The sequence below is a fragment of the Schistocerca serialis genome, chromosome 2 (genome assembly GCF_023864345.2).
Source record: "Schistocerca serialis cubense isolate TAMUIC-IGC-003099 chromosome 2, iqSchSeri2.2, whole genome shotgun sequence".
Taxonomy (NCBI): domain Eukaryota; kingdom Metazoa; phylum Arthropoda; class Insecta; order Orthoptera; family Acrididae; genus Schistocerca; species Schistocerca serialis.
Genome location: NC_064639.1, coordinates 414,850,666 through 414,876,658, shown reverse-complemented (window position 1 = coordinate 414,876,658; position 25,993 = coordinate 414,850,666). Strand labels below are relative to the sequence as shown.

Below are 25,993 nucleotides of genomic sequence, written 5' to 3'. Positions count from 1 at the left end.
CTTTGCGGAGCAATGAAAGCTAAAGCAGCATGGCAAATTTTACAATCTACATTGAAAGATAAGAGTTTATCTAGTTATACTGAGCTGCTATAACACTTGATGAAAGTACATTTGACTTCTCAGAGAAATATGGAAATGTATTTGTCAAAAATTCTGTCATCTGCTCAAAAATTCAAAGCCTTGGAAAGAAAATGGATGATGATTTCATTACTGCGAATATGATAAGCACACTTCCAGCAGATTTCCAACCCTTGATTACGGTCACTGAGAATGTCAATATTACTACAGTGTGTTGGCTGCAAATTGCTAGTACTGGCACCCTAAAATGCTCTTCATGTTTCCATGAAAGCAGAAGTCACATACAGGATTAAAAAATGTGCGTCAGTGGTGTTCGTAAATGAAACAGAAATCATAGTATGCATTGACATGTTTAATAAAGAGCCTTGACTGCAGCAATTATGTACACTTATCACAAGGAAAGGAAACAGAATTTAGTATAGTAGAGTGCAACAAAGTAACACAGCAGACAATGATGGCTATGTCACACAGTACTGTCAGCTAGCCACAGCTGTCAGTTGGCTGCAGCCAAAAATGAAATACTATCAGCCAGAACCATCTGACCTCTACCAATTAATGATAAGAGAGTGGTCTGCCAAGTTAAAGTTAACACACAGTAGAGATATAGTAAATCAATGATTAATTAATTGAAGAATCAACAAAATGTCAGGTTGTTTTGAGTAATGAGACTACAGATTTGGTACTGGCAACTAGTAAGCAGAACATTAAACATCAGAAATCAAGCAATAATTGTAATGTATGAAATTCCAAGTCATTTAAATGTTATTAATGTCAGAATGTTAATCACAAGTCAAGTGAGTGCATAGAATAAAGAAGAAACCAAATAAATCTTCAAACTCTATGAATAATGTGAAAACTGAAAACGAAAATGCATTAGTTGCTTTAACTGCATCCTTGCATCATAGTGATGGCTGGTATGTAGACTCCAAATGATGAATGCAAGAGATTTGTTCAACAGTTTCCAATCAAGCACAATTCCAACAGTTAAATTTGCAAATAACAGCAGTCTTGAGGCAACTGCAGAGAGTGATTTTCATCTTGAAGTTATCTGTGATGAAAAGAATAAACATATAACTCTTAATGATTTTGCATATGTTCCAGGCCTTGGATACAACTTGCTGTCATTTAGTCAAATGACAAATTGTGGACTATGCATGTTGTTTGATGATGTGAAATCTGATATATATATATATATATATATATATATATATATATATATATATATATATATATATATATATATATATATATATATATATAACAAAAGTAATGTACTAGTAGCTGTCTCTGGAACACCTATAGTAACAATGACTCAAGTAAGTGGCATGTATCAGTGAGATGAAGTTCATCACTACACAGATGCTGTAGATATCAGAAATTAAGTATGGTGGCATTGAAGCCTGGGACATTTGAGCCATGTAAGCATGTGTTTATTTAAGGAAAAAATTACTGGTGGACTGAACTGGATGAACATTAATTTATATTCATTTATTTCTTGCACAAAAGGAAAAGAGTCTCAAAAACATTTTCCTAAAACATCAAGTAGAAGAGCAATAGATCTCCTTGACATAGTGCATTCTGATGTTTGTGGACCAATGAGCAAGGCTTTATGGAGAAGAGCATGTTATCTTTTCATTTTTCCAGATGATGTAGCAAGAAAGTCATTCGGTTACATAGTAAATCAACAGAAGAAGTATGAGTTCAAAGCATGTGTAAAACAAGAAACTGGTCAAAAAATTAAAATACTTCAAATAAATAATGTGAAAGAGTTTGTTAATCATTGTATGAAGTCATTCTTAAAGACGAGTGAAATTCAACATAAAATGACAGTTCCTTCCACAAAAAGCGACAGTTCCTTCCAAACCAAAACAAAACAGAGTTCGGGATTGCCTGAATCAGATGATCATTGAAAAAGCAAGATCAATGTCGACAGATGTGGGACTAAGCAAACAGTTTTGGGCTGCAGCCTTTGACACAGAAATTTATTTGAAGAGTCAACCTCCAACAAACGCTGTTCGGAATGTTACTCTGAAGAGTTGTGGAGTGGTCATCAAAAAAATCTGACTCACAAATTTTTCAGTGTCACGCATTTGTACATGTACTGAAAGAAAAAACAAACAAAGTTAGAAGATAAATCCAAAGAACTTATTGTTCTTGGGTATTGTGAAGATTCTAAAGCATACTGTCTGATCCAAATTCACTAAAGATAATTGTGGAGGGTCATGATGTGGAAATGATTGAAAATTTGAAGTGCAACTGTGGAAATAACATCATAAACATCAAGGTGATTGTCACCAATCACCTTGATGTTTATGATGCTTATGATGTTATTGATGGTGGTATTGGCAGCACTCAGCTGGCAGCAGTACATAAAATAGTTGAAGAGGAAATGGAACAGAGACAACCTGCTGATGCTGACAGAAAAGTAGTTTGTCTTGAATTGGCTCAGAGTGAAACTGATCAGACAGTGAATGGCAGTATATATAGGGTCTCTCTCTGATAATCAGATGCAGAAGCTGTGCAGTCAGAAATGCAGTCAGAAATTAGAAAACCATCACATAAAGAAAACTGAATCCTAAATATTTTAATCATGGTTTCGCTTGTATTGCTAATATTTCTGAACTAAATTAATATAGAGAAGCAATGAGTCATCATGATTGCAAAAAATGGAAGGAAGCCTTAAATGTTGAATGTAAGTCATTACCAGTACTTGAAAATGAGACATGGACTTTGATTGATTTACCACCAGGCAGAAAAGCAATCAATCTGAAGTGAGTATTCAAAGTCCAAGAAATGTCAAATGGTGAAACAGAATGTTATAAGGCTCATTTTGTCGCAAAAGGCCTAGACACCAGGAGTGAACTTTGATGAGATTTTCTCACCTGTTCATACAATGTAGGCTTTCATGGCCAGTGTTGTCTTCAGTTGAAACTTCTGGGCTGAGAGGCCATGGTCGATGTATAAAATTTCTACCTGACATTTCGTCTCCATCTGCAGGAGACATCTTCTGAGGTCATCTGGCTACTGCCACTGAGGCTGCAGGTACTCTCGTATTTATAGATCACATAGAGGGCACCACCATTTGTCATGTGATGCCGACGGTATGCCTATCTTTGGAAGGCGTCATCATTCTCGATTAAGAGTAATCAATTGTCATTCTGCTGGTGCAACGTCGACATCCATATTTTGTCCAACTTTAAAACTTCCTCTTTTCTATTAAAATTGTTATGGTTTTTGTGAATTTCTATTGCTTCTCTGCACATGCGCGCATGATAATGGGATGTTTGTGCTAGAACGCTTGTCTCATTAAATTTAATTTCGTGATTCCCATCTCAAAACATGCTCAGCTATGGCCGATTTTTCGATGTGTCCTAAGTGACAGTTTCTTTTATGTTCGGCTAAGCGGGTGTTTACACTTCTTTTCGTTGTTCCAATAAATACTTCTCCACAACTGCATGGAATTTTGTATACCCCAGGAGTTGCTAGGGGATGTCGGGCGTCTTTTGCAGTTCTTAAATATTCCTTAATATTCTTGGTGGGTCTTTTCCAGTAGGTGACTGTTGTTGCTCTGGTCTTGCGGCTTCTTTTCTTCTTTGATGGAGGGCTTGATCAATTTCCTTGCTGGTTTATCCATTTTTCATAAAGGCTGACCAAGGGTGATCCAGTTCATCTTGTAAGTGAGCCGGCTCGCAGATTTTGTTGGCTCTGTCCACCAAAGTTTTCATGACACATCTCTTTTGCCTAGGATGATGGTTAGATTCCTTGTGGAGGTATCAATCCATGTGAGTGTTCTTTCTATATACCTTGTGACCCAGCATCCCATCCACCCATTTAATTACCTACACATCCAGGAAACTGAGTTGACCGTTGCTCTCTTTCTCCATCGTAAACTGTATCTTCGGGTTAATGCTGTTCAGATGCACCAAGAAGACATCCAACTCTTCTTCACCATGAGTCCACACTACAAATGTGTCATCAACATAGCAGAATCATTTAGCAGGCTTTTTACTGGCCGTCTGCAGCGCTCACTGTTCAAAGATCTCCATAAATAAATTGGCAACAGCTGGGCTGAGAGGGCTTCACATCGACACCCCATCGATCTGTTCATAAAACTCATTGTTATACTGGAAATAAGTTATCGTCAGGCAGTGTTTAAATAAAGCCACTATGTCAGCCGTAAAAATATCTGCTATATATGAAATAGCTTCATTTACAGGCACCATGGTAAACAATGACACTACATCGAAGCTAACAAGAATATCACTTGGGCTGACGTTAATCTCCCTCAGTTTTTCAATAAAATGCACCGAGTTTTTAATGTAACTGTCCGTTCTGCCGATGTGTGGTTGCAGCAAGCAGACGAGATATCTGGCCATCTCTTGTGTTGGAGATCCTATGGCACTCACAATCAGTTGTTCATCATTCTTCACTTCATACCCTGTTGGCTTTAACAACCGAATTTGATCTTGACACAGAACACGTGGATGTTCGAACTGCATTCCTATATGGTGATCTCAGTGAAGTGGTTTACATTCATCAACCTGAAGGCTACATGAAGAAGGGAGAGGAGATGGTGGTTTGCTGGCTGAAGAAAGCAGTTCATGGTCTAAAACAGGCATCACATGTTTGGCATCAAAAGTTAGATGTAACATCATGTAAAATAACCCAAAGCAGTCATAATATGATCCCAGCATTCACTACAGAACTGAGAAGCAAAATATACTTATTCTAGCTGTTTATGTAGTAGACTTGATCTTCTTCTTGCATAGGAATGACAGATGGAAGAAAGAATTAATGAATCAATTTAAGATGAGGGGGCTTGGTGACCTCAATGGTGTTTTGGCATGAGAATAAGATGAAACAGAAAATGAATGAGTAGCATTGATCAGAGCAAATTTGCAGCAAACATATTCAAGAAATTCAGTACAGAGATGAGTGTCCAGCTGCACATCCACTTGAATCTGGTTAGAAGCTGCAAAAATGTGAGAAAAAATTGACAGATGAGGAAGAAGTTGGGTTAATTGTGTTCCTTATCAGCAAGCAATTAGATTGCTCCTGTATTTGGCTCAAGATACAAGACTGAACAGTACGTATCCTGTGAGGGTTGTAAGTAAATTTTGACTCAAATTTTCAAAAAATCTTGTGGGAAGCAGTCAAACACATTATAAGGTACATAAAAGGCACAGTCAGTGCATGACTAACTTTCCAAAATAGTGGAACAGCCAAAATTGAGGTCTTCTGTAGTGCTGTTAATGCATAGATCTTGATCAGCACAATCAGTGACTGGCTACTTTTTCAATTTAGCTGGGGCAGCAGTTTTCTGGAATTCAAGAGGGCAATGAACAGTTGCTCTGTAAACAACAGAAGCTGAGTACAACAGCAGTACAAGAAGCAATATACCTTCGAGGACTACTCTATGAACTGTATGTTAAACCAAATGAAAAACCAATTAGTGTGTTGTGTCATAATAGATGTGCCATTGCACTAAGTCACAACAGTGTGCATCATCCTCGAACAAAACATACCAACATGAGGAACCACTGTATTCATGAGCTAATTAACACAGTGAAGTTCAGCTTCAAGTCGGCCAATACCAACAAGCAGTAAGCTGATTTTTTGACAAAGACACAGCCAAAGGTTAAGCAGCATTGGTTCTGCCAGGCTATGGGACTTTCAGAGTTCACAAATTAACATCTTGAGAACTTGAGTGGGTGTTGGGAACATCTGTATTAACCCTTTGCTGACACTGTATTCAGTAGTTTCCAATTTTTTTCATGTTTGGTCTGTTTTGTAAATATATCACTGAATAAGTAATGTATGATGTGTTCTGGCAGTACCCTGTATGTGTATTTCATACATCAAAGTCAACTTTACAATCTCTCAAAGGAGTGATTGAAGTCTGTATCAAATACTTGTGCTTTCATGAAAGCATGAACAACAGGTTAAGGTGCCTACACTATGGGAGGCAGGTGGGACTTCTCCTCGTCACCACATGGCGGTCAGTGTGGGGAACAGGCTTGTTTCCTCTGCTTCCCTAATCATCCCTCTGGCATCGGCCAGCTTACTGTTAACTCAATGTAAACGTCATGATATGGAATCGAAGAGGTCTCAATATGTTCCTGTCAAATCTCTCAACATGAAAATTTGTTTCTGAGTTCACATAGTGCTTGCCGTTGCCTTTGGAGAAACCAGAGAAGCAAGCTGTTGATGAATCAGATGGATGATATATCAGGTAAATGTGCTGCTCATGAAAGCAGTGATACCAGTTGTTCTTTGGAGAAGAAGTATACATGTGACAGGGCATTTTTCTCCTGAAATATGGCCTATGGAGCTGCCTAAAGAACGGACAGTGTGCTGGACTCATAAACAACATTCAATGCACTGCTTGCTATTCAGATTGCCGTCAATAAGTAGGATGTTAGACTGAATCTAATGGTACCTAATACCATAAAATTTGTATTTTTTTTTTCTTTGTAGTGGTCAACAATGCAGACTGTGTCTAGCATTTATACAGCCACCACTGTAGGACATTTTGAGGCAGAAATGTCCTCAAAGCTCTTCATTTTGGCACTCTGCATGTAGTAACAGGATTCACATGCCTATAGCAGTCGAAGACATTTAGTTTCTGAACATCAAAATCCAGCACAACTGCAGCAGATCCATAATGAATGCAGTGTTACAGCACCAAGTTCACATACTATGATCAGATTCTATGGCTCAGCACTCTCTCAAATACATCATCCCTCTCCTATCCACTGACCCTATGTTCATATCTGTCATAACATCATGCCCTGTATATAAAAAATTTTCAGTGGGACAAACCCATTTCTTGAAGACCAGTATTTATGCTATATTAAAACTCTGTCGTGGTGTGCTATATTATGTTAAAGGGGAATACTGGCACTTGTTTTCACATTTCTACTTCATTTGATAACTCTGAAACAACTGAGTGTATTATAACACTGACCTTCCCTATCACTCAGAGTGGATAATGTTGACCCAATGTACATTACGCCTTCCCTAATAGCTGGTGATGTATCCTTCACATCCTCCATACTTTGATTCATTCAGGCCATTTTTTATATATACTGTGCTTTTGACACAATTGTTAATAAATATTATTGTACTTTCAAAAGCTTCATGAGTAAGAACTGCAGCTGTATTTACAATTAAAATTTGCACTCAGTGTCAAAATATTTTTGGCAAAAATGTTTTCAAAACATGAAACCACAGTCATTAAAGGCTACTTGGTATTTTAGTATAATCATTTGATTCAATTTTATATAATGCAGTAAGATATTTACAGTCTGTGTCACCTTCTATTAATGCAGCCAATTAGCAGTAAAAGATTTTCTGCTATGATGATAACTGTTGTGCAGGTTGTTTTATACTGCATTAATCTATTCTAAAGTGAGAACAGGCTATGATACTTCGGCCATTTATAAAATGTAACTAACTGTAAACAGTTCAAAACTTTTTCATAAATGTTCTGTAAATAAGCCCATAATCTAAGACTTGTATATGGTTTTGCAGTTATAGGCTGCACTGATGTTCATCTTGTTCAGCAAATTGCTTGTACAGCACTCAGTTCGAGTCCTAATGGTGAATTCCACTGATTAGCTGGAGGTGAGCCTTCAGAATTGTTCATCATACCTGACTTCATAGTTGTTGTCAAAGAATGTATGTTTGTAAATAGTCAATATGTTTTTCAATTGTATGATGACATAGAAAGCCAAAGAATTTGTCTATAGAAACCTTTACAATCACACTTCAATTCAACTGTTCATACAGCACTAAAACCATACTTCCATTTAAATTATTTCTTTTGCTTATAAAATTTTGGTTGTATTATATTGGTCTTTAAAGTATCTATTCTCCTGTTGGAGGTGTATTTTAAATTTACAGAAAAGGGAGTATATAGAGTGAGCAACATATAGCATTCACTTACGTAGATTAGAATATTATGCTGTCACTGGCAGTGCTGCAAAATGATTTGAGTCTTATGTAACTAACAGCAAACAGTGGGTGTCATTGAGAAATACCTATGAAGTAAGCAATTAGTCTTCATCTGACTGGGCATTAATTACAAGTGACATTCCTCAAGATTCTATCTTGGGTCTATTGCATTACATTGAGTACATTAATGACATGTCATCTGCTACATTGCCAGATGCTAAGTTTGTTTTGTCTGCAAAAATTGAGTACAGATTTAGAAATGATGCTAGTCAAATTGTCACTGATATTAATAAGTAGTTTAAAGCTAATTCCCCTTCATTAAGCTTTGAAAAACCCACTATATAGAGGTTTTCCTTCCAGCACATATATAACATATGAAGACATACAGATAAAAGAGGTTGACAGTGATAAATTTCTGGGATTACATATCGATAATAAATTTAGTTGGGTAGGACATATCACAGATTTGCTGAAGTGCCTAAAGAAGTCTGGACTTGCAATGCAAATGATATCACATGCAGGACATATAAATATTAAAAAAAACTTGCATACTTTGCTTACTTTCATTCTTTCGTGTCATATGAGATCATACTTTGTGGTAATACATCAAACTGAGCAAAAGTTTTCAGAGGGCAAAATTATGTAATAAGACTCATTTGTGGTGTAAATTCAAGAACAACCATGTACAAACCTGTTCAAGGAACTGGGTATTCAAACCACTGCTTCTCAATATGTGTATTCCTTGATGAAATTTATTGCAATTAATATGTCTCTGTCTCCAACCAATAGCTCAATACATAATTTCAATTCTGATAATAAGAAAAATCTACATACAGGCCTAAAATCACTTACCTTGGCTCAAAAAGAGGTTCAGTAAACACAGATTTCCAGTAAACTGCCAGCAACCATTAAAAACTTGGTTTCAGATAAAGCACAGTTTAAACATGGTTTGAAAGACTTTTTGGTAGGCTGCTCCTTCTGCTCTAATGATGAATATCTGAACAGAGACTGTTAGACCAGTTTAAGTAAAAATGTCTATTTGGTAGCACTTGGTCATAGGAGTCAAGATTAGGTATTCCATATGTGATAAATATGTGCATAACTATGCTTCATTCTGGCAGCGTATTAACTCTGTAAATATTAGCAGTTCCAGTTTCCTGTAAGGTATTCACAAATTTTGACAATCTCCTGACAAATTATTATGGAAGTGAGTGTTATATTCAAATGTTCTATGTTTTTTATTTTATATTTTCTGACAAGTTCCACACCATGTGAATCATCTCATTTTTGGATCTATCGAACAGAAACTGAATCTAATCTAGTCTAATCTAATGCAGAGCAATCAAGATTGTAGGATAGGAAGCTAAGTCAGACACATATAAAAACTACATCTGGGAGGCTGCATCAGACCCATATAACAACTACATCTCAGTTTAATGGTCTAGTGTAGCACCACTTTGGTTGTGGTTTTTAGCCAATTTTGTATGTTTATCTAGGCAACTGTTCCCCCTATCCAGTTCAAGAACTTGACACAAACATTTAAAATTCAAATAGGCATAGAACAAAGTTTACAGGATTCAAAGAAATAGGGCGAATTAAACTTTTCCCCCATGGGATAACTAGCCTTTTTTTATTTATTTATTTCTGCCATTTGACTGTTAATTGTTCATTAATTTATACAATTATGATTTCAGCTTTATAGCCATTCTCAAGTACATGTTGAAAAATAAATGAACAATTAATTGTAAAGCGGCAGAAATTTCTTTCAAAAAATTATATATGTCTGGTTCCCCATGAAGGAAAGATTATTAGCATTTTTAGTCCTCAAACGACATTCAGGCAGGAACAAAGATTTCACGAAAAAGTTCACATAACAATAGTCATAATAATATTAACAATTACAACAGTAATAATATTAATAGTTGACAATAATAGTAATAATAACAACAACAACAATGATGATGATGATGATGATGATGATGATGAATGGCATAAGGAATTATATAAATTATTTTAGTACATTTGAGTCTATGATTAGAGTTATCTGGAGTGAAAAGGATAGAGGTGAAGGAGAAGACTAAAATGACATTGACAGAAGAAGATAGGAAAAATAAAATACAATTAGAGAACTCTGGTGACAAGAGTTGTGGGGTAGTGGGTATTTGGAAGACTAAGGTGTGGATCTGAGTATGGGATAGATGCCTATTATAAGAGAAGGTGGGCCATTAGCTGTTTTTTGAAGCTTGGAAGGGTTTTGGTTTCTCTGGTATTTTCTGGAAGATTGTTCCAGAGTTGGGTTCCTGATAAAGAGAATTATTTAGAGAATACAGCAGTGTCATGTACTGTTACAGAGAAGATTTGACTGTGTTGAGAGCAGGTGTTTCTGCTGTGCTGTTCAGATAATAGTGTAAGAGGGAGTGCAGTGATAAGAAGACGAGAGAGCAAGCATAGGGTATGATAGTCTCTAGACTTATTGATGTGTAGCCATCATAATTGTTTGTAAGCAGGCTCAAAAAAGCTAATGTCTTGCATGTACCATGCACAAGTAGTTCTTTGCAGAAGAAGAAAAGGTTATTTCTGTGACATTTAGGATTAAGAAGAGATTCTCTGTACTGAGGAATAATGAGTGTTTTATGAGCAACTAAGATTGCTTGTGTTTTAGATGGGTTTCAAACCTAATTTCTGCACCAAGTCTGACAAGGAAAATAAAACAACATTTACATGCTGGATGGCTGAGCACAAGTTCATTGGGTTTGCACTTAGATATAGCTGGAGATCATTGGCGTATAAGTGATATTTACACTGGGAGAGAACAGTTGAGACATCATTAACATATAGTGAGAATAGAAGCAGGGCTAGTATTGATCCTTGATGGTCTCCTGATACCCCATTCTTCCATTGTGACCTTTTTGTTCCAATCATTACACATTGCTGGCATGATGTAAGGTGTGAATGCAGCCATTCTACAGCACTTGAAGAAAAGCTTAGGCTTTTACGTTTAGCAAGTAAAATGTCAAAGTTCACAGTGTCAAATGCTCTGCTGAAGTCTAAGAAGCACATATTTCTCACCTCCTGTTTGTTCATGGCTTGTTTTAAATCATCAGTCACTTTTATAAGAGCAGGCACCATTCTGTGATTTTTCCACAAACCAAACTGGTATTCATCTAAAAGGTTATGTGCTGTTAAATAATTAGTGAGCTGTCTGTGAACTATATATTCTAGAGGCTTGGATAGTGCTGATAGATTGCAAATGGGTCTGTAGTCAGAGGGTTCTCTGGCAGACTCCTTCTTTGGTAATGGTTTTATGAGTTCCTGCTTCCAGTCTGATGGGAAGGTGCAAGAGGTTAATTAATTGTTAAAATGTCTTTTTATTATGGGCAGTAGTTGAGCAATGAGAAAATTGATCATTTAAAGTGTAATATTAACATGTCCTGCAGCCACAGAATGAATTTGCAAAATTGACTTGCTGGCCAAGTTAGGGCTTACAGTCTGCAAAGAAAATTACTCATATCCAGTAACCACTGATGAATTGAGGGCATTGATGATTTGTACCCTTGTGTGTTAGTCAAGTATACATGTTGGCAGTGTGAAAAACTCATTTATGTCTTCAGTAAGAAGTAGAGATTGAGCAGTAGATTTAGGTTTGCCTATTCATATGCCTCATAGATTTTTCCACAGTATGACAGGCCCTGAAAGTTCTCTGCGAGTGGGCATACCTGAGTTTTGCATTCCCAGTGGGTTGACTTACTCAGTTGCATAGTTGCTTGTGTATGATGTGGTTATCAGATGTCAGGTGCCACTTGTATTTCCTGTGTGATGCATCTATGACACTCATGAGGTGTTTGAGATGATCTGTGAGCAATGGCATGGGTTTTCTCCATACTCTTACTGTTTTTAGAGGAGCATGTTTATTTTATAAGTTACTGAGTCTCTCAGTGAAATTAGTGACTTTGTTATTTATGTCAATGTTATTTCTTGCTGTCGTTTGTGAAGAAATGTCATGAGCTTGCTCCTTAATGAGTGTTATTTTGTGTTATTTATGTGCTTAAAATCTCTAAAGGGGTGAAGATTGTGGATTATTCTTTGGGCACTGCAGTGAGTAATTCATGAATATTTCATCATAAGTAGACAGGCCTGGTGCAGAAATCTGTTCAGTGTGAATTGCTCTCTTTGGTGATTTTGCTGTGAATATGATGATGCACACTTGAGTGTTTGCTGTTGGTGAGTGGGTCCAAGTGTGATGTTTGAGCAGGAAAGTATGCGAGTGAAATTTGATACTGAAGGACCATTGTTCAGAAAATTTACATTGACATCTCTGGCTACAATTATGTTTCATATGAGGGTTCAAGATTTGACATAGCATTCTGAAAATTGGAGAGCTATATGCTTTCATACCGCCCCCTCATCTGTTGCATCTGTAATGTCTCATAAGAACAAAATCTGAGGTCCTGAAATATGCAGCAGAACTCAGTCAGGTGGGATTGTAAGGAATGCACATTTGTGTGGGTGCTTGCACTATTGATGTAGAAGTGAAAGGTGTGGCGGCCCCAAAGAAAGACGTGGGCCAGGGCCATGCAGAATGCCAGGAGGAGGGGGAGGAAGGGTGTGCAGAGCTGGGTGCAGGTGGGTAGGTTGATGGAAACAGAGTGGGAGGTTCGAAGTTGTGCAGACAGTCTGGCACAAAATGTTACTTATAAAGGTGCATGGTTCTCCTCAGGATGGCACAGCATGATGACAAAACTAGTAGAATGTAAGAGTATGACAATGAGGTAATGAAAGCTTGATTTTGTTGAAGCAGTAATGTAAGAGGAAGGAGAAAGTGCAATGAATTGTCCTTAAACAGGAAAGAAATAATAATATCATAGGAAAACAGAAGGAATGGGAGAAACAGTATACCTAAGATAATATTACTAATGAAATATAATGACAAATTGGCTGTGAATTAATAATCTGAAACAAGACAATGAAAGAATAGTGAAATTATAAATATGTTGATATTGGAAGTGTGATAACTGAATGCGCAACTTATAACTAGTTCTAGAAGTAACTTAAAGAGACATAATGATAATATTAAACAGAGTAAATAATGTTGGTAAAGGAAATTGGTTTCAAGACAAGTGCTAAAAATGGGAGTCTTTATATATAGAAATAACCTGTACAAAGTACTAAAAGTGAACCTAGAACAATAACAGATAGAGAATGGAAAACTGTTTTTAAGGATAGTACAACAAAATAAAATGTTTGTTTTCGACAGATCATTTTGGCCTCGCATAGCTTAGGTTTTCAAGTTCTATGTTACTGCTCACAAAATGCTTTTCTGCAGCTGTCTTAACCATTATTTCATTAAGATGTACAAATGGTTGTAGTTATCCCCACATAACTAGCTATGTAGAAGTTACAGTACAGCTAATACATAACCTGCCTCCTTCTATAAATGGTCTTGCCTCTGATAGGCAAGGATATGCTTTTGATGGGACTGGAATAGGATGTGCTGTATGGGTTCATGACATGGTTCCTCACCACTTCATTTAAGTTTTCCCACTATGAGTCTATACAATAATTATTCTATCCTGCAATATTTCCTCAATATTTAATTAATAGTTCACATTTTTTCCCATCTTACACTTTCTTTGAACCATATTTAATGGAATTTGATGCAAATTGTTTGCCAAATGCTCTAGCCCCTAATTCCACTCTATGTTGCATCTGGCTTTTATTCTTTATTTTCTTACCTTATCCACCAAGTGCAGAGGCACAGTGGTTAGCGCACTGGATTTGTATTCGGGAGGACGACAGTTCAAACCCATGTCCAGCCATCCTGATTTAGGTTTTCCATGATTTCCTTAAATCGCTTCAGCTAAATGCAGGGATGGTGCCTTTGAAAGGGCATGGCTGACTTTCTTTCCCATTCTTCCTTAATCTGATGGGATCAATGACCTCACTGTTTGGTCCCCTCCCCCAAATCAACCAAGCAACAAAACTTATCTTTATCCCTAGTGTTTTCCTGCTTTTTGCTAAGTATCAGTTGGTTTCAAACCATATTTTGGCTTCTTCAGACTTTTCACTGTAGAACCATTTCATCATGTCCTTTAAAGTTCAAATGGCTCTGAGCACTATGGGACTCAACTTCTGAGGTCATCACTCCCCTAGAACTTAGAACTACTTAAACCTAACTAACCTAAGGACATCACACACATCCATGCCCGAGGCAGGATTCGAACCTGCGACCGTAGCTGTCGTGCGGTCCCAGACTGTAGTGCCTAGAACTGCTCAACCACCCGGCCAGCTGTCCTTTAAAGGAAAGTTTGTACAAAATCTGAAGTACATGTGCATGCTGCTGACATTTTTGTTTTGAAAGCCATGATTAAGAAAGTACCTTAGACAACCATACCTCACTTTCTTCTGTTGTGAAAAGTTTTACCATTGTTTATTACATAATGCTACAATGTTTTGCCTGCTAGAATATAGACAACTCCAGAAACAACGTTACAGTAAAATTCTGTACCTCGGAAGGAAAGTACACTATGTAACAGAACTGGTTTACAGGTGAATAGCCAAATAAAATATTTGCTTACAGTGTTTACATTGTGGCGAAGATTTGCTGCAATTATTTTTTTAAATCCATATCAAGACTTCTGACTATCTGTAAATGTATCATCTTGTTTATTCTGTGCCAAAGCTGCCAGTGTTGTAAAAACGGGTACAAATGGGTATGATATGTTGTACCTCTGAGGACATAATTTGAAGGCTAGATTTGATGTTTATTTGAAACTTTTTTTAAATTACTTGTACATACTTGATATGTTGTTAATCATTTCGGTACTTACTTCCTTTCGATTTTTTAGTGCTGCTCCTACTAAAACTGATTACAACATTAGTTGTAGTAGTTGTTCTTTATTATCAGGGCAGTTATAATATATTAGCGGATTCAGGAATAATAACAATAATAATAATTTCGATCTGGTTAGTTAAATCATCATATTGTGGCAGAAAGCAATACCTATAATAAATATGGAAACAAAAGTAAACAAATCGATACCAATCTGTTGTCTTTTCCAGTGACCTACCAAAGACTACCAAGACTATCACTGAAGCCAAACATCCACCAAACAAAGCTTCATGAGATTGCTGTCAAAACTGGTCTCCAAATCTCTTATGAGAAGAAACTATATGTGAACTCAAATAACATGCAGACCTGGGGTTCCTTTCAGTGACATGTTTCAACATCACTCAGGTTCAATATTTCAGGTGACACTATCAAGAAACCAGCAATGACAACATTTGTTCTCCAAAAAACGCTCTATACAGATAAGACATGATCATTTACCACGAATCTCAATCTCACTGAGAAAAAGGAATGAAAGATATGCAGAAAATATTTATTCCATGATGGAACAATTTCATTTCATTGCATGAAAAAAAATCTGAGTTTTTATGGATGTATAATACAAGTGGATGATGTGTGCTTAACCAAGAAAATCTCCAATATTATAATTATCATCATCATCAGTTTTCTGCTGTATTAACAGGTCCTTTGCCTCTACATTTTCTGCAATCCATTGCTTCCTTCTTAAGGCTGCTGTATGTTGTACTGTCCATCATGTCCTCTAATATCCGAAATCTCTTCCTTCCTCGCTTCCTTTTCCCTTCTACATAAATTTCTAAAGCTGGTTTTATCAGTCCATCATTCTTTCTTAATATATGCCCAATCCAATTTCTTTTTCTTCTTTTTATTACATCTAGTAACTCTTTTCTCCCCCACTCTTCTCAGTACCTCTTCATTTTTTACTCTGTCCATCTAACTTATTCTTTCCGTCCTCTGCCATGTCCACATCTCAAAAGCCTCCATCCTTTCTCTGTCTTTCTTCCTCAAAGTCCATGTTTCAACGCCATACAGAAGAACACTCCATACAAAACATTTTATGAGTCTTTTCCTCAGTTCTCTGTCCAGACTGCTGCAGAAAATTCTCCTTTTCTTATGAAATGCCTCTTTTGCCATTGCTATCCTTGTTTTAATTTCTGTGCTGCACTTCCAGTTGGTGTCTGTTCTTCCAAGATACTCAAAATTTTGCACCTGTTCTAATGTTTCTCCATTCAGCATAATTTTTATTTATTTATTTCCTTCTAGTGCCAATACTTTTGTTTTCTTTGTTTTAATTTTCATTCCGTTTAATTTTTTCTGTTACCTTCAATGGTGTCTACTAAATCCTATAATTCTTTTTCCGTGTGGCAAGGACCATGTCATCAGCAAACCTCAAACACCCTACCCTTCTTCCTCCAATTTCTACTCCTTTGTCATATAATGAGCATTGGTCAATCAAATTTCCAAGTAGAGCTTGAAAAGGGTAGGTGACAGACAGCATCCTTGTCTTACTCCTTTTCCTAGTCCGATCCAGTTTGTACTTTCTCCTCTCACTTGAACAGAGGCTTTTTGATTCAGATATAATGACTTTACAAGTCTTCTGGTTTTCCAGTCCACTCACTTTTCCCTCATTATAGTCACCAGCTTGTCCCTAGCCACATTGCCAAATGCATTTTCTAGATCGATGATGCACATATAGAGGTCTCTTCCTTTTTCAGTAAACCTTTGTCCCAAGATTCATAGGAGCCCTATTGCATCTCTGGTGCCCATATTCCATCTGAAGCCAAACTGCTCCTCACCAAGATTCTCCTCCATTACTTTTTCAAGTCTCTTATTAATTATTTGTAACATCACTTTGGCTGCATGTGAAATGAGGCTGATAGTCCTGTGCTCACTGCATTTCATGGTTTCTTGTTTTTTCAGTAGCGGAATCATTACTGTTCTCAGAAAGTCTGCAGGCCATTCATCACTGTCATATATTTTATTACATAACCTCAATATTCCTCTTATTCCATCTTGGTACAAGCATTTTAATATTTCTCCCGATTTTGTATCCATACCTACTGCTTTGCCATTTTTCATTGCAGCTATGGCAGACTTTACTTCTTCCATTATGATGGTCCTTTCTCGTCATCACTTACACTATTGAGTGATTCAAGTTCCAGAGTTTCTGGTTTGCAATCTGTGTCATATAGCTCTTTTAGATATTCTTCCCATCTCTGGAGGACATCGCCACAGTCTTTGTACACTACCTCTTCGTCTTTACTCAAAATTTCCATAGTAGCACTTCCTGCTGTGTTTTGATCTCATGTTGTAGTCTTTTCTCTGTTGTATAGTAAGTCATATCTTCCATTCCTGTCCAGTTCTTCAATGGCATCTCATTCCTCTTTTAGCCATTTTTTCCTAGCCTGATCTGTTTCTCTTTGCAGTTCATCATTTAACCTTTGGTACATCTTTCTTGCATCTTTAGTGTTCTTGTTTTTAAGTTTTCTTCTGTCCTCAATTTTGAAAATCATTTCTTATATGACCTTTGGTTTTTACCCTTTTCCCTTTTACGTATCCTATATTTTGCTGTCCTTCTTTAATGATTCCTTCTTCCAGCATATTCCAGTACTCGACATTCTCAGATGGTTCTTTGTCTCGTAATGTGTTTAGAAATTCAAGTAACAGCATTTCTGTAATTTGTTCTTTGTTGGATCTTACCTTCTCTAGATCCCACTTTTTCACCATGGTCGCCTTCTTCAGTTTTTTCATTCTTATTTCTGTTTCTGCCATGAGTAAGTTGACGGCGCTATTAATATCTGCATCCGGTAATGTGTGCACAGTCTTAATTCCATTACTGTATCTTTCTTCTACCAATATAAAATCGATTTGGTTTCTATATTTATCCCCTGGTGATTTCCAATTGTAGAGCCTCCTCTTGTGGTTCTTGAACCATGTATTTGCCACTATCAACTGCCTTTCCCTGCAGAAGTCAGTTAGCCAGTCACCTCTCATCATTATAAACAGGACCCAGAAAAACAAAGTACAATGGCTACAGTGAAAACAGTCTAAGAAAATGCATGATGGCTCACAGCACTGTGGCCAGCTTTCAGCTGCAAATCACTAATGGCTGCAGGCAAAAACAGCCACATACGGAACTGTGACAATACTGAGGCATTGCCAAAGAGAAACTTACGAAATCATGTTACATTATTGGTTGAGGCAGGACTGCGAAGCTCCTGCATCCAGCCCAATGCAACTGTCAGGGGCGAGCTTAGACCATCTCGACTGTAGCCAACCCTGAGAAGGATCTCAAGGACATCATTGCTGACCCACTTGTATTTATATGGATGATAGGATATTGACTCTCATTAGTTCAAGCTCAAACAACTAGAAGAATGAAGTCTGAAACTAAAAATTGTATGAACATTGGAACAATGACACACCCATAAATAGAGAATGAAGAAGTTTGGGAAAGATAAGTAGAACAAGAAGACTAAAACTAAGTAGTGCTTAATGTGACTTTTAAAGGGCCAAAAGATAATGGAAATGAGCTGCTCTTGATGAACAAGACAACAACAATGGCAAATAATGGGTGCTGAAAAGTAGATGGAAAGAAACTTGTCATTGAAACTAACTATTTGTATTCCCTCCTAACCTCAAACATTACTCCAAAGAAAATTTAAACATTAATTAGAGTAATCACTTGAAGACCAGCTGTTTTCTTTAAAGTGAAATTCTTTATGTCAGGAAAAAGTACTGTATTTGAAATATCAATTAAATTTAGAGCAAGGAATTCTATCTCAGTATTTATCTGAATTACCTTCCACTGTGTAATCTTTGATATTATTCACAGATTCCAGGCTTCTGTGAAATGTATGGCACTTTAATACCACCAACTGTAAAAATGGCAGAAGTTCTTGTATTTCTATTGGCATATGGGCTCAGTTTTTTGAATGACTCCATCATGCCTGTGACTGTTACTTTTTATTTTATTTTCCTACTATTGTACAGTGGTAGCATTAAGCCATTTTCAAGTGCCTGTATGCATTAGTTAGGTCTTTGCTCATAAAATGTGTGTGCTGGTGAATATTTCCAATTCATCAGAAAGAGTTGTTGCATTCAGAAACTTCATAGCAACTGTGGATCCAGGATCAAAGGAAATCATTGGTTTAGTTGTTTTTGCTAATCACTTTAAAAATTTTTGGAAGTATCAGATATGTTCTGTTGTTTCTTTTTATATATTCACTTTAAAAAACCACTGATTCCTCCAAAGATATCTTAAAGAACAGTACACCAAAGTTGTATTGGTGAACTTTGAAACTGAACATACAGGATTTCTATAATTAAAGTTCCAGTTTCAAAACACTGTAGAAAGAAAACCACTGGTCAGAATGACATCAGATTTGAAGAGCATAGGAACAAAGCAGAGGAACAAAAAAATTTAACAAAAATTTTATAATAGATGGTGCTTTAAGCATCTTAACATAAATAAGATCAGCTACAAATGACAGATGAACACAATATGACAGCTATGTTTTGAGAAGCACATGGCACCATCCATACCATTCAATGTGTATGACTGCACAAGTTCTGCAATCAACTGTTGTGGCACTGTTAGGTAGGTAAGCCCATCCACCATGGCAAGGTCATACAACATCAGACGGGAAAAATCAGTTTTTAATTGTCCTGAGGCCAAAAACTGCGTAAAAAGCAACATTACTTTGGCTCTTAAGTGCCCTGCAGCCAAAAACTGAATGAAAAGTAAAATGACACCAGTTTCTAATTGTTGTGAGACTGGTACAAGGCATGTTCAATATGCTGTCCACCATTTTTGCCAGAAATTGAAATCGAGAAACAGCATGTTACACAACAGATCGGAGTGTCTCAGGCATCATGTTTAGAATGTGTTGCACAATGCATGCCTTCAATTCAACTACATTCATAATTGGAGCACTGAACACAACATGTTTCAGATAACCCCACCACCAGAAGCCACGTAGATCATGATCAGGTGACCTCGTCGCCCAGGCTGTAGGGAAATGATGGCTGATAATTGTAGCATTCCTGAAATTCCTCTGCAGCAGCCACTTCACTGGCTGTGTAATGTTCAGAGGAGCACAGTCTTGTATAAAAATAATCCTATTCACACATCCATGCTTTTGAAGGGCTGGAATGACTTTGGTGTGTGTAAGATGCCCATGGCATTTACCATTGACATGACAAGTAACAGGACCCGCAGGTCTCATCTCCTTGAAAAAATATGACCCTATTGTAAATGATGCCATCAATCCATACCATACAGTCATCTTTCCAGAATGGAGTGGTACCGATTGATAGCATACAGATTTTCTGTTCCCCATATTCTGCAGTTCTGTGTATTGATATGTCCTTCGAGATAGAAGTGGGCTACATCTGCCCACAGAATGTTCCCTTGCCATTCATTGTCCTCTTCCATGCAAGCAAGAAATTCCAGAGCAAACATTTGTCTTTTTGGCAGATCAGCAGGAAGCAACTCCTAAACATGGGTGATTTTATACACTGTGCTTGCAGGCATGTCTAATGTCTGGGCAATTCCCCAAGCACTGCATATTCACACACCACTACTTTACCACTTCTGCAGTGCTGTGGCCACACCTTAAACAGACATTGGATTGCTCCAGACCCTTAGCAGACATCAGATCAATGCCGTTTTTCATATTCTTGAGTCTCCAGAACTTCTGCAAGGCTACTGGCATACAGTCACTCTTCTTGTGAAAAAGCTTTACCAGCAGCATAAAACCCTTGCTGGATATAGTCTTATTGGGTGCCTCAGCTGCAAACTGAGGAACAACTATGTGCTGTATGTCTGTTGGTGTGCATATTCTGATGCTTGCAGCACTGTCTGTTGATCAAATTTTTGTTAATTTTTTCCCACGTGCATCAATAATAAGCTTTTAAAATTTTTATTAGGGACACCCTGTCTTTTGAAAGTAATAGAGGTTTATTACATGTTTCACCTTTTGGAATATAAATGGCAATGTTTGAGGAGCACTGTATGGATTTTTAAAATCTGTGGCATCCTGTAGTGTCATATTGATCACAGTGCATTTATGTATGAACTGATGGGCCATCTAATCCAGTCCCCACCCACCTTACTCCCTCATGACATGCATTGTGTCAGTTTCCACAGTGAGTGAGAACTGTTATGTTAAAAATTTTATTGTAGGATACTCGTGTAGACTCCAGAAGTATCATATTACCATTTTCACATTCTTATCCTGATCATAGTGGTAAACAGGGCAGGTAGTAATTTTTTCCACATTTGAACCTGGAATGGTACTAATCCATTTCAGTACATCTGAAAGTAATGCATTAGCCCATCAGTAAGCTTTGGACTCATCCAATATCATGCAATGAGCTTAACTGTCAGAAAAGTCAAATATTGCAAAGTTGAGGGTTCAGAGATGTAGTTTATGGACACTCAAACTATTGTTCAAGAGAGAAATGGGTAGCTGCTTCTGAAGATCAGCTGTGGAGACTATGTACTGAATCATATTTTACTATGTTTGTGTCACTCTTTTTCATATCATATCTTTTTTTTGCTGGGTCAAATCACACCATCATTTTGTTGAATAGTAATGACATATATCACAAATGTCTATTCTCAGCTGTTTGAGAGATGAATTGAACATTCCCTCCAAAATGTCTGTCATCTTTTAGCTACATTCTCAAAAACACTCTTATTTTGAATGCAAAACTGTAAACAGAAAGCAAGCATTTTTTTCAGTGTCCAGATATGGTGTTAAAACGTTTTCTGAGGGTGTTCCCTGCTATAGTGACATTCATAGTTTGCAAGGAATCAATGTGCTTGACAACACTCTCTATAACAACTATTTTTGGTTTGCTACTTCTGGTATGTTTGCCCCTTTGGTCTGATTCTTTCCGTACTGCTTCCTTCTCATTCTTTGCAACTGAAGCAGCTGCGTTGGAGGTGCAGAGTGTGTTCTGAAACCACCTTGCACACAATAACTGTTCTTTTGTCAACCAGAGATATGTATGTCAAGATATTTATTTTTGATCTTATATGCCATCTGCCTCTAGTGTATGAACATCTTTTTTGGTCTTTACAAACACAAAAATAAATATTTTTTTATGTCAGCACTATTTTCTATATCCTAGCCTGATTTAAAGCTGTTCAATCTTTCTGATTCTGCCAGTTTTTCATGCCAAAGTACATAGTTGTTTCATTAAACTTTTCCTGCAGTATAACTTGTTATTGCTTGATACGTAGCCATTAAATTGTTTCTTAACACACTTCAATACTTTTTAAGATAACAATTTTGAGAAAAAGCTTTCTGTTTGTATCTGCACCAACAGATATCTCAGTAAGACAGTCTAAAACTTTGACAGTCTCATTGTTCTGCAAGGAAGCAAAACCAGATTCCTTTTATCAGTTATCCTCAGAAGAAAGCTGAAATTTTTTTCATGATCAGAATCATCTGGTTCACTCCTGCTTAAGAATAACATCTTTATTTAACAAGTCAACATCATACACTTGCTTCCAATGAATGTCACTTTCATAAGAGGAACACGGAAGGTGTTGTAGCCAAACGATGTTGAAATGCCAGGCTACAAAGAAACAGAGACAGATCATCTATCGAAATAAGCCTGCTTCCTGAACTACTGTGCTTGAATGTTGAAGGGGACAATGTTCATACAACTGAAAAGAAATATTCTACGTGCAATAGGGGCCACAGCTCAAAATCTTCTTTCATGTGTGGTGCATATGGAAAAGTAGTGTAGAAGTTGCAATGATATTTTCTTACCTCAACAAGCATTATATTCCGCATCCTCCATCATTTTGAAGGCTATATGCAGTAATTCTGTTCCTCTTTGCGCTATTTCATTTCCAATTTCAGGGCATGAACACAATAAACAGCATACCACTGATCCCTTCTGTAGCTTGTAAGACTCTGATCACTGACAGTGTTATTAAATGTTGCATTTTCAGTACTGTGCAGCCACTAACACTGCAAATTATTTGAGAAGCATAGAGCATTATTTGAATATAGTATTCCTTTAACAAGAAGACTCACATATTTAACGAGGGACATAAGGCAATATTTTTCTTCGGTGTTATCTGCCTCAATGCAGAACGGGAGATTAAGTTATTTTTAATTTGTATGTACGCAATGAATTTAATTTTGTAGCAAGGCCAGAATTGCTACAAATTTTCATTCACCACTTCAGTCTGCATATATACATAATAGATGTTTGAAAAAGTTTCTGGAACCATATAGTTTCATTTGATTATTTTTAATTGTTTGTTTTCTTTATTATTGTATGTTGACCATAATGTTACATACTGATAGAAAGGGTGCAAAATGTAAGTTAGCTGCCATGAAAAAACTTAATATTTTTGAAAACTAAACATAGTATATAGTAGATTAGAAGCCTGTAAAAACCGTATATTTGTGAAAAAGAATGTAGGATCTTTTTTTTTTTTTTTTTACAGTACAGAATTTAATAAACAATAAATCAAGATTGATCAGATCAAAAGCTTTATGAAAATACAGAAACAAACTGCAGTTGATTTCACACTGATAATATGGACTATAAGGACTTGCTTCATTAAGTGTGATGCTGTTTGAGTTGATTTGTTTGTTATTTTACTATTTTTCACTTTGATAAAATTTTTATATTTTATTGACTTTCATATTAATTTATATTGAGTGTTACAGATTTTGTACCTTTCCTTATAGAGTTGCCTTTTGAAAGCTCAGTCCCAAGCTAATAAACCTCAATATCACTGAAGTGTGTGTACCAACTGCTGATACAAAGGAACAAGAAGTGAACAATTTTTATCACCAAATCAAGGACATACTTATGACATTTATATAACAATGGGGACTTCAGTGCTAAACTGGGAAATGACAAACTTGAAGATCTAGTAGGACATTTGGGTCTAGGAGCACAAAATGAGAGAGATGATTGCATACTACAATTCTACCGGGAAGAAGACATGGAAGTCACCTATACTTGGTTTAGATTACTACCTTGACTACTGTATACATGAAAGTCAACAGCAGACAACCATGAAAATATAGTTCACAAGCAGATAGACTATATTTTAATCAAGCATTTATGAACTTAAGCTGCAATAGCATCCACTTATCATGGAACAAATGTATCATCTGACCATTTATTACTCACAGCTCCTCTAAAAAGAAAACTTGTACGACACAAAAAAGCCAGCTCAAGAAAAGAAGATAGCTTATGAAAAACTCAAACAGCCTGAAATGAGAAGTGAAGCTGACATGAGTGTCATCAGCAAAATAGTGGCAACAATGACACCTCTGATTGATCATAAAAACTATACCAAAGTGTTGGAAGAGATGAGAAACATTATGATAATCACAGTTGAAGATAAACTAGGACATAAAACAAGTGATCAAAGAAGTGGGTGAATGATGAAATTCTTTCATTGATGGATGAACACCAGAAGCAAAGAGCCCAGACAGATGTAACTAATCACAGTAATAGTCAGAAACTTATAAGACTAGAAATTTAGAGCAGGTTACAGTGTGAATCTGAAGAAATTGAAGGTTACAAGCTTCGCATGATAATTTAACTTATAAAAAAGTTAAAAAAGAATAATTGGGATATATAGAAGCAGAACCATTTCCTTTATAATCAACAAAGAGTAATAAAACAGTTCTTGATGATGTGGAGAAGAGAGAGATATAGCAAAACTATTTTAGGATCCTTTTTTCAGATGACAGACCAAATGTTGAGATTTCCAGAAATGATGATATTACATTCCTCCAGTTATAACAGAAGAAATTGAGAAAGCTATATGAAATTCAAAAATCAATAAAGCAACAACACCTCATACAGTTCTATTGGAACTCATTAAATTTTGTGATGAAGAAAGTATCGGAATCTTAAACAAACTTTTTAACAAAATTTATGATACTGGTCTCTTTTCTGCCCCATGGCTATTATCAACATCCATTCTCATGCTAAAAAATAATGCATGAAAATGTGAAGATCATAAACTCATTACTCATATGAATAATTTCTCGAAAATATTTCTGTAAGTCATTCATAAAAGTTTATATGAAAAATATGAGATATTCAATGGTGAGAGACAGTGTGGGTTTAGGAAGCATTTACGTACAAGAGAATCGAAGTAACACTACAAATTCTTGTGCAAGAATCCTGTGATGAAGATAAAAATATAGGCCTTAGTTTATCGATTATGAAAAAGCCTTTAGTAGAGTACAATGTCTCAAACTTACGGAAATTCTCAAAATAATTTGTATAGATCAGAAAGATGTCCACTGTGTAGAGAATTTATATTGGAATCAGATAGCACAGGTAAAGTTTGATAATGGGGTCTCTGACTTTGTTGATATCTGTGGAGGAGTTCATTAAGAATGTGTTTTATCATCTCTGTTATTCAGTTTGTTCTCAGAGTTTATATTTTGGAAGTACTCTGTGATGTAGAAAAAGGCATAAAGATTAATGGAGTCTTCATCAACAATTTTCCCAATGTATATGGTACAGTACTTATTGCTGATAATAGATAATCTTCAACAATCTATCAACATCAAAAAGATACAGCTTATGATAGTCACTTGACAGTCTATCTGCTTTACAAATGCAAATCTACAATTCAGTGGCTCCTTAATACAAAGTGTAGACAAGTTTATGTATTCCAGAATGTGGCTCTGTGATGATTGGAGTCCAGACATGGAGATAAAATGTTGCATAGAGAACATCCATAATTCTTTAATAAAATTTAAGAAAATTCTCACAAGTGTAGACCTAGACCTAAACCATAGAGTTTGATTTGGAAAATGCTACATCTTGTCTGTATTTCTTTGTGTTTCTGAAGGATGGTCACTTAATATGCCAAAGAAGATCAAGGTCTTTAAATATGTACCATAAAATGCTTAAAATACCTTTGACAGTGAGAATAACAAATACTGAAGTATTGCAACAATTAAACAAACAGTGAGGAGTATTAACAACATTTAAAAGAAGAAAAACAGCATACTTAGGACATATCTTATAGGACACCAAGTATATATTTCTGCATTTAGTAATTAAAGTAAAATTGAGGGTAAA

General features: G+C 36.3%; 1 protein-coding gene across 1 annotated transcript in view; it reads left to right on the top strand.

Moving 5' to 3' along the window:
* The window catches only part of LOC126457260 (regulating synaptic membrane exocytosis protein 2), a 1,246,504-nt gene that overhangs the window by 1,199,914 nt on the left and 20,597 nt on the right, over positions 1 to 25,993 (top strand). The gene's annotated exons all lie outside the window — the stretch shown is intronic.